General features: G+C 34.2%; 2 pseudogenes; both read right to left on the minus strand.

Moving 5' to 3' along the window:
* Positions 1 to 1,045: 1,045 nt before the first annotated feature.
* Positions 1,046 to 3,034, minus strand: LOC149220405 (protein NRT1/ PTR FAMILY 8.3 pseudogene; annotated as a pseudogene).
* Positions 3,035 to 4,260: 1,226 nt separating this feature from the next.
* LOC149220406 (putative kinase-like protein TMKL1 pseudogene) lies at positions 4,261 to 5,353 on the minus strand (annotated as a pseudogene).
* Positions 5,354 to 8,445: the final 3,092 nt, after the last annotated feature.

Here is an 8,445-nt window from a genome sequence, read left to right on the forward strand (position 1 = left end):
AAATATCAAAGGGGCGTTCAAACACTTTCAAATCCACACCAAGCACAAATATCCAAAGATACAATTGCATGGATACAATGAAAGCACTCTCTACCTCTTAATGATAACTATGTCCTCCCACAAGTACTTCAACTAGCAAAGGGGTGTGAAGATAAAAACCTCAAAGAAAAAAGAGCTACATAATACAACTAGAAATTTCACTAAGAGGTGCAAAGGAACACTGATAAGAAGACCGGGGGAATGTGGAAGGAAACAGTTTGCGTATTATTTTGTGTAAGATTTTGGGGTTATACGAAGCTTTGTAGGTTGAATGATCACGATTAACACATCATAGGCTATTTAGTTGCCATATTTCAACGGAGAGGGAAGGAAAATCTTTCAGGGATAAGATTAAGAGAACAAAAATCTATCAAGTAAATTTAGTTCATTCTAGTCAAATTAGGCATCTTTATCATTTTTACTTGTGTCTTGTACAAGAAAAAAAAAATAGTATTACATCAAGAATTTTTCATGCTTGACCTGTAAAGCTCATACATATTACAAATAATTGAAGAGGTTTATAATGATGAGTAATGTTAGATAACACCTCAATACATTGAAAAATTGAGTCCAACTACAAATAATCCAAAAAAGTTCAAGAACAAATAATCATTGAATGAAGTGTACATAAGCATAGCATCTGGCATAATATCAATGTATAATATAAACATCTACCCACAATATAACTGAGCAAAAAATATCTTGCATATCCTCTAGGCCATTCTCCAATTTACTATGATGCTTCCAATGTAATTTCATTTCTGTGTTTGAATTTGAAAATAGAACATGATAGTAAAGATATAAGAAAATTCCATGATCAATATTAATGAAAAACTAGTATTATCACCACTATATCTAATATTGTAACACTGATAAAAGGTTAATTACATTCAACTAAACATTTTACAAGTCAATATAATGTTAAATAAAATTATGTAATCACTTCAGCAAAGAGAAATGACTCATGGATAATTGTAATGCATCACATGTAATTTGGAATTTGGCCCTAGTTTTTCTTCTTGTACTGGTATATGTGTACACAAGCGATGTATACCAACAAGTTCAGAAAGCTAAGGGAAGTTAAAAGCCAAAAGTAGTAGGCTAGATGGCCTTCATTGAGATTGTCAGGTATCCATCCATGTTTTCCTCCTTTAGTGGTGACAAAAGTGTGTTGGTAATAATTAAGGTGCTCAAATATCTTCCTAATGCTATTGTAAGAAGAGAAAGATAACTGCACAAGATTTTTTGGCGAATTCCCCAGTATTTCTTAGTTGGTGCTTAGATGGCCTTCATTGAGATTGTCAGGTATCCATCGTTGTTTTCCTCCTTTAGTGGTCACAAAAGTGATAATGGTAACAATTAAGGTGCTCAAATAGATTCCTAATGCTATTTTAAGAAGAGAAAGAGCATTGCACAAGTTGCACATTGGATGAAGAGAGTCATCATATAAAAATTCTAGTAGCCCTATAAATAAATAAAAAACTGAAGCACCAAGAAATACTGAGGAATTTTCCAAAAAATGGTCATCGAAACCGGTGTGACTATATCATGGACCAAATCAAGAGTTATGACAATATCAAAATGCTTGATTTCAACTAAGGCAACTATTGCAATAGAAATTATTGATATGACCAACCCAATACCCATTCATTGTAGCTCTATAAACCCCCTCCCTTTTCCAGTGTACTTGCAAGAAATATGCACAATTATGTGATCATAAACTGGAACCCATATCATGACACTCATTATATCAAATATAAACAATGATGCTGAAGAAATTTTGAAGGAACCAATGTTGGTGTCCATGGTCATGCCATGTTCGACAAACATTGTTGACATTTGAGCATAAACAAAAAAGAATACAATGCCACTCACCCATATGGGAAACATATGAACCAAAATCTTCACCTCCTCCACTTGGGTCACAGTACATTGTTTCCAACGATTGGAAAATCCATTGTCTTGAATATTATCTATGTTATTATAACTGCTTTGTCAAGACAGCTGCAACCATTTTAAGTTGGATCTTAAATATTAATGGGAAATTATTAAATGGTAAAAACCAACTGCATAAATGTTCTAGTACTTAGTTTTTCATTTTATGTGATCCAAAAAATATCTCGTATCTTGACAGTGAATGTATTATGTAAAACTAAGCAATAGATAAAAATACCATTTTCATAATAGTTTATGTGTTGAAAAAAAAACATGTGGTTATTAAGAACTTCAAGCTTTTCATTGTAGGAACCAAAACATTTCACTTTGGTACTAATGAGTTCCCTTCAATTCCAAAATACCATGACCTAAATGACATAAAGAAGTTCAACAAAAAAGGAAAAGTAACAATCTATAACAATTTCACAATAATAATTATCTCTACATATTGGCATGGCTTCAGGGAAGACTCTTGAACATTTTATAATATGAATGAACTAAAATAAGCCCCAAAAGAAGACAAGCAGATCTTAATGCCTCTAGTTCCTAATGCAATCAGGTAGATTCCAAGGAAAAATACAACATATTCAAGTGTTGTTGCCTTTGGGCAGACGGTATGTGCAAGATGGAGGTTGCAAGGTAGAAACAGAGGTTGAAATTGTCAAGGTTGTCATTCCTTGCAAATGTTAAAGTATGGTCATCAGTCATATATTAATCAATTAATAATAGAAAAATAAGCCAACAGGGAGTTGGTCACTGTTCATGGCAACAAAGTGTTAAGCCATCCACCAAGCTCCATTCTTGTTGGGGAGTTGGTTCACTGGTTAGGGCAAAAGAGTTTTAAGTCATCCACTAGGCTCCATTCTTATTGTGGTCTGCCCCATTAGGGCATGGTGTAAGTTTCAATGTGGTGAGACTAAGTATAGGTCCCAAGCAACATTCACATAATAGATGTCCTAATCCCCTCAGACCTCACACCTTAGCCAAATAATTACCTCTCTGGCACCTTAGATAAATAGATACCCCTCATACCTGGAACCTTAGCCCAATCTATGTCCATTCGCTCTTTGTAACAATAAAAGATAAAAATAGATTGAAAAATAGAATTAAACGTGCTTTGAAAACCAGAAAAATTAGGCAAGATTTAATCATATAGTAGAGTAAATGCTTTGAAACAAGAGAAAAGTTGGGAAGGTTTCAGCATACAATAAATTAAATTGTTGAGAAAATAATAATTCTTCAGTATCGGCCCCAGTATCCATCAACCGAAACGACCCCCAAAAGTGGTGTGAGATAGCACGTGCCTAACCAATTGTTGACATTCTTTGCAGCATCCACATTCCCCTCATGTAATTTTGTAATCAAATAACTCACCAAATTTATGTCAATACAATAGTATGTCAATCACTCACAACATTCATTCCCTGTAGTGCATATCAGATCATCCATAATGGGTATGGTTTAATGATAAAGTGTGGAAATATTTTATTGAATTTCCCAAATTCCAACACAAACAAGGTATGGGCGAGGGAGAACCTAAAACAAATGAGAAAGCTCTCAAGTTTCCTATGGTTTTTCCTATAAGCAGCCATTCATGGATATCCAAAAATCCATATTGAGTATATTTCCCTTCTTAGCGCTGCTAGAGCATACACATTTCAATAAATCAATATAATCCCCATAGGCAAGCTTCATAAAAAGTTTGAAATACAGTCTCTTCCTATACAAATAATATGAGACAGACTGTACATATTATCATGAAGGTTGGAAATATTACAACAAGAGTTTTATTCAAAGTTTGAGGACCATCCACTTCCTTGATTGTGTACATTGCATGTTTGTAAAGTATTCCTCAACCACAAACACAACTTCATATGCACAATATATTCAAATGTTTCACACTCACATTCGGAGATATAATAAATTATGGAAAAAAATTAATGGTCCATCAGACCTTTAGCATTTCCATTTCCAAGAATGAAAACTTTGTCCCTTAGAGGGGTTGTAAGGTCAGTCTATCCCAAGCTTGGAATGAAATTCCCTGTAAAATATTCGCTTGACATTAATGTGTAAGGAATGAAATATCACTTAATTTTTTCTATCAACAAATCAAAAATAGTCATCATAAACACACTTAACCAGTTTTTATGTATATTATACTAACAAGACATGTATCAGTGTATGGGTCTCACTCTCATACGAAGGGGATCAGTACAGGAACATCACAAGATTCTAATAAACACAATGCCATTGGAGATGACGATCAAATCCAAAATAGGTACATGCCTAATCTAGAGCAGGGGTTCTAGGCGTGTATAAAGGAGAATGCATTTTGGGTCTTAATTCCTCCAATTGTTTTACAACTTCCTTAATATATGGCCTCACAGTAGGTGAAGGTGCACAACAACCAATTGCAACTTGAAGAGCATGAAGCAATCCATCATCTGTCAGGCTCCTAATTCCCCTCAAAATTTTGATGTTGAAAATCTCCATGGTGCATTATTCAAGCACTGCAGCCTTCACAATACTAGGCAAGTCCACAATCTCATTTGAGGCATTCTTACCTGGCCTCTTGCCCATCAATATTTCCAAAAGAAAAATACCAAAGTTGTAGTTATCAGTCTTGGTATTAGCCATCTTTATTTTTTGAAGCTCAGGAGCCTTGTAGCCTTCTAGACTTGCAGTTGCCATCATCTCAGCCTCAGCATTAGAACTCATCATCCTAGCCAACCCAAAATCTGTGAGATGGGATACATAGTATTCATCAACCAAAAAATTCTTAGATTTAAGGTTTCCATGAATTATCAGTGTTTTAAGCCCTGTATGCAAATGGGTGAGCCCCCAAGCTACTCCAAGAGAAATATTTTAGCTACGAACCAAAGTCAGATGTTGCCTGCCTGAACCATGAAGAAGATTGACCAAACTACCTTTGGGTATATAATCATAGGCCAACAACTTTTCTCCATTTTGAAAAATTTTGTAATGACCTAAATTATTATGTGAATGTTGAAGACACCCCAAATTAGTAACTGCAGACAAGAATAATTCCCTTCTTCTAGCAGTGCATTCTTTAAGAAACCTAAACACAATAGTACCTCCTTGAACCAATTTTTCCTTATACACAGTACCATAACTTGTTTCTCGAATACTTGTCTAGTTGCATTAACAACATCTTCGACAGTGACATGCTCCCTACCTTCAAACAAGACCAACCTGCCCTCCCCTGTTTCTTCTTCCTCAAACTCATTCGTAAACTCCCCCCTTATCTTCCTATCATGAAAGATAAAAATGAAATCAAAATAGACAACGCAACAACTAGAGAAGCCATCCGACAAATAATTACAGCCACTACATGAGGGCTCTCCTCTATCATGACCATAGTAAAAATGTACCCATCATTAAAACAAAATCACAATTTTGATATGTCTATGTCATTGTAATTCTTATAGTGTGATATTGATGATGAGAATACCAATATAGGAAATTATTTTGATGATATGTAGGTATTTATCATAGCACACCTTTCTTTTGACGCTATAGGCCATCTAGAGCATCTTTGTTAATGTATTTTTGGTTTGGAGATGTATTACACTAAGTACTATTTTGGTTATGCACTCTTGCCATATAAATGATAAATTTTTCATATTTTTGTGTAATTTTTTTGGATTCAAGTGGATGCACATGACTATATATGTTTTTCTTTAAAATTTCAAATATTTTATATACTTTTTGGTCGACCGATTTTTTGATCTAGTTTTTTCCCTTCCTGGTTCAAATAGTTGGTCAGTTTTCTCACTGATTTGACTCTGATAACATTGAGAAAAATTGAAGAGTAGTGATTCAAAGTGATATTAGAGGCTAAACCTTGTTTATCAATGATATTTCTCTATTTTTGTGGATATTTGGATTCTAAGGGAGGAGGCTACAACCCATTTTCAAGCTTGGAAGTGCCCACTATCCATTCTTCTTACTCCCAATTATGTAAACAGTCAAATGGAAATTTTGTCCCTTTTTTGTTTTGACCTTAAAATGTGGATATGATGTTCATCCCTATTTTTTTCTCTCCAAATGCAGATGTGAAATCTATCTTTGTATTTTCTTTACTCGACCTTCCATAGTTCATAGTTCTACTAGTTTGAAACTTGAGATTTTAATTTTAAAGTAGGCTTTAAATGTTGTATATTTGGATATTTATTTCCATATTCTATGGTCCCAAGAGTGAAATACCCAACATGGATCTATGTTGATGTTTTTTATAGTGAGATGTGTTGTAAATTTTTCAAGAAACACAGGGATTCAAAGGCTGAAACAACACTTGGCTAGTATAAGAGGCCAAGTTTCCCCATGCAAGGCACCATTAGAGGAGATTGGATAGATTAGAATTGAGATGCAAAGTCAGTTTGAAAAAATTGAAGAAGACAAGGGTAGGAAAAAGGAGATAAATAATGAAATAGAGAGGAAGAGGAAACTTGTTGCAATGGGAGAAAATGTTGGTTTTGATTTTGAGGTTGAAGACTCTTCCTCTATCCCCTATACCAATGTCTTGGACCCCTTCCATTATGTTCCTTCCCCTGCTAGTGATGATAGGCAGCCTAATGAAGAACATTCAAAGTTATGTCCCACCAACCCCCAACTCTACTAATGGCTCCCAACCATGTCAAACTCATTCCACCTTAGATACCCATTAGAATAAGAAATACAAAGATGCTACTTGTGAATACATAGCAAGATGCTAGTATGATGTAGATATCCCCTTCAATGCTTCCTTCTCTCCTCATTACCAACCGATGTGGGATTTTGTTATTGTTGCAAGAAAGGCTTCAAAGGCCCTGGTTTGCATGACTTGAGAGGATTTATTTTGCAAAAGATATTTATCCATAGAGGAAAACTTGAAGGATTTTAGAGCTTCATTTGGCCAAGTACCATATGTCAGATGGATGGACTCATGGAATTAATTGTACAATCATAAATTTGTGGAAATTGGCGAGCCTCTTGTTAAGGTGTTGCAATTGGTGGATGGGGGAAGTTGGTCATGGGATACATCTATGAGGCTATGGATCAAGAAAAAGAGAAAATAAGGACAACCTATAAAGACAGAGTAGATAAGTATGGGCCTATCTAGGACATCATTGATAACAAATGGAACAATCAGTTCCATTGCCCTATACATACAGTTGAGTATCATTATGGAGTTCACTTAGGGGAAGATCAAACTACGGAGGTAAAAGATGGATTACACACATGTTTGGAGCACATGGTCCCTAATGAGACAAAATAGCTATAAGTACATCGATGGATCAATACTCTCACTACAACGAGTTGGGTACCTTTGGAAAAAACCTAGAAAGGATTACAAAATATGTGGACCAACCAGGTAAGCAATTCCAAAGTATTTTTAAGGTTGGTTTTTTAACTTTATATACTTGACTTTTTATCCATAGTAACAATATAATTTGTTGAACTAAATTTGTCTTTACAACACATTGGTGGGATTCAGTTGGTAGCTAGTGTCTTGAATTACAAAAGTTTGCAGTTCGAGTCCTAAGCCAAACTTGTGATGCTTCTAGGTGTACGCACAATTGGTTTGTCTTTGAGTGGCTTCACACAAAAAAGAGAAACCATTTGGAACAAAAGTGCATAAATGATCTCATATTCATGCAATAAAACCTTCAAATAAGACAACCAATTGCTAAAAAAATGTAATATACAAATGCCATTATGTTGTATGATATTGATCTAACCTAAGAATGGGTCTGTTGTGTGTTTTTTGGACTTTTGAGGTCACATAGAGAGGAAAAGCCTCATTGATTATGTATTTTCTTGTTGATATGTATTGAAATTGGTACCATTTTGATATATTCACCCTGACATGGTATATACATAAGTAGACTTTGCATTTTTTTATCTCTAATGGTTTGAAATCTTTGGAAAATAATTGTTCATTAAAATTTACATTTTTTAAACCAAATCATTGAAATCAAATCAGTCTAGTAAATCTAGGTCCAAGTCCAAGTCCAAATTGACAATTGACCAATTCCAAAGCTAATTTTGAGTTTTAAAACATTGATGCACAAACAAAGAATATGAATACCCTTTGAGAAATGACACCAAAGATAACACAGTACAGTCTCAATCAATAAAATATTCCAACTGCGAGGTTATGGGTTCAATTACATGGAGTTGGAAAAATTTATAAAAGAATATAGGTCTAATTGCCATCAAAGAATGTAGTTAATAATGTCAAAATTCAAATGCATGCATCAATATCGTTCAAAATTTTGGGTATAGTAAATTTAATTTTATAAGCCTCTTGGAAAAATAACAATACAATCCATGCACCTCATTTAACTAGTAATAAGATGCTCTATATACGATTATCTGTAATAAAACATAAACAAGAAATAACATGTCTCAAACAATATCCTAGGTTGTCAATACTTTAACATGAGTTTTGTATTCTATAGACAAATT

This window comes from Pinus tabuliformis, chromosome Q (genome assembly GCF_031772625.1).
Source record: "Pinus tabuliformis cultivar Carrire ecotype Pingquan chromosome Q, CPIR1, whole genome shotgun sequence".
Classification (NCBI taxonomy): domain Eukaryota; kingdom Viridiplantae; phylum Streptophyta; class Pinopsida; order Pinales; family Pinaceae; genus Pinus; species Pinus tabuliformis.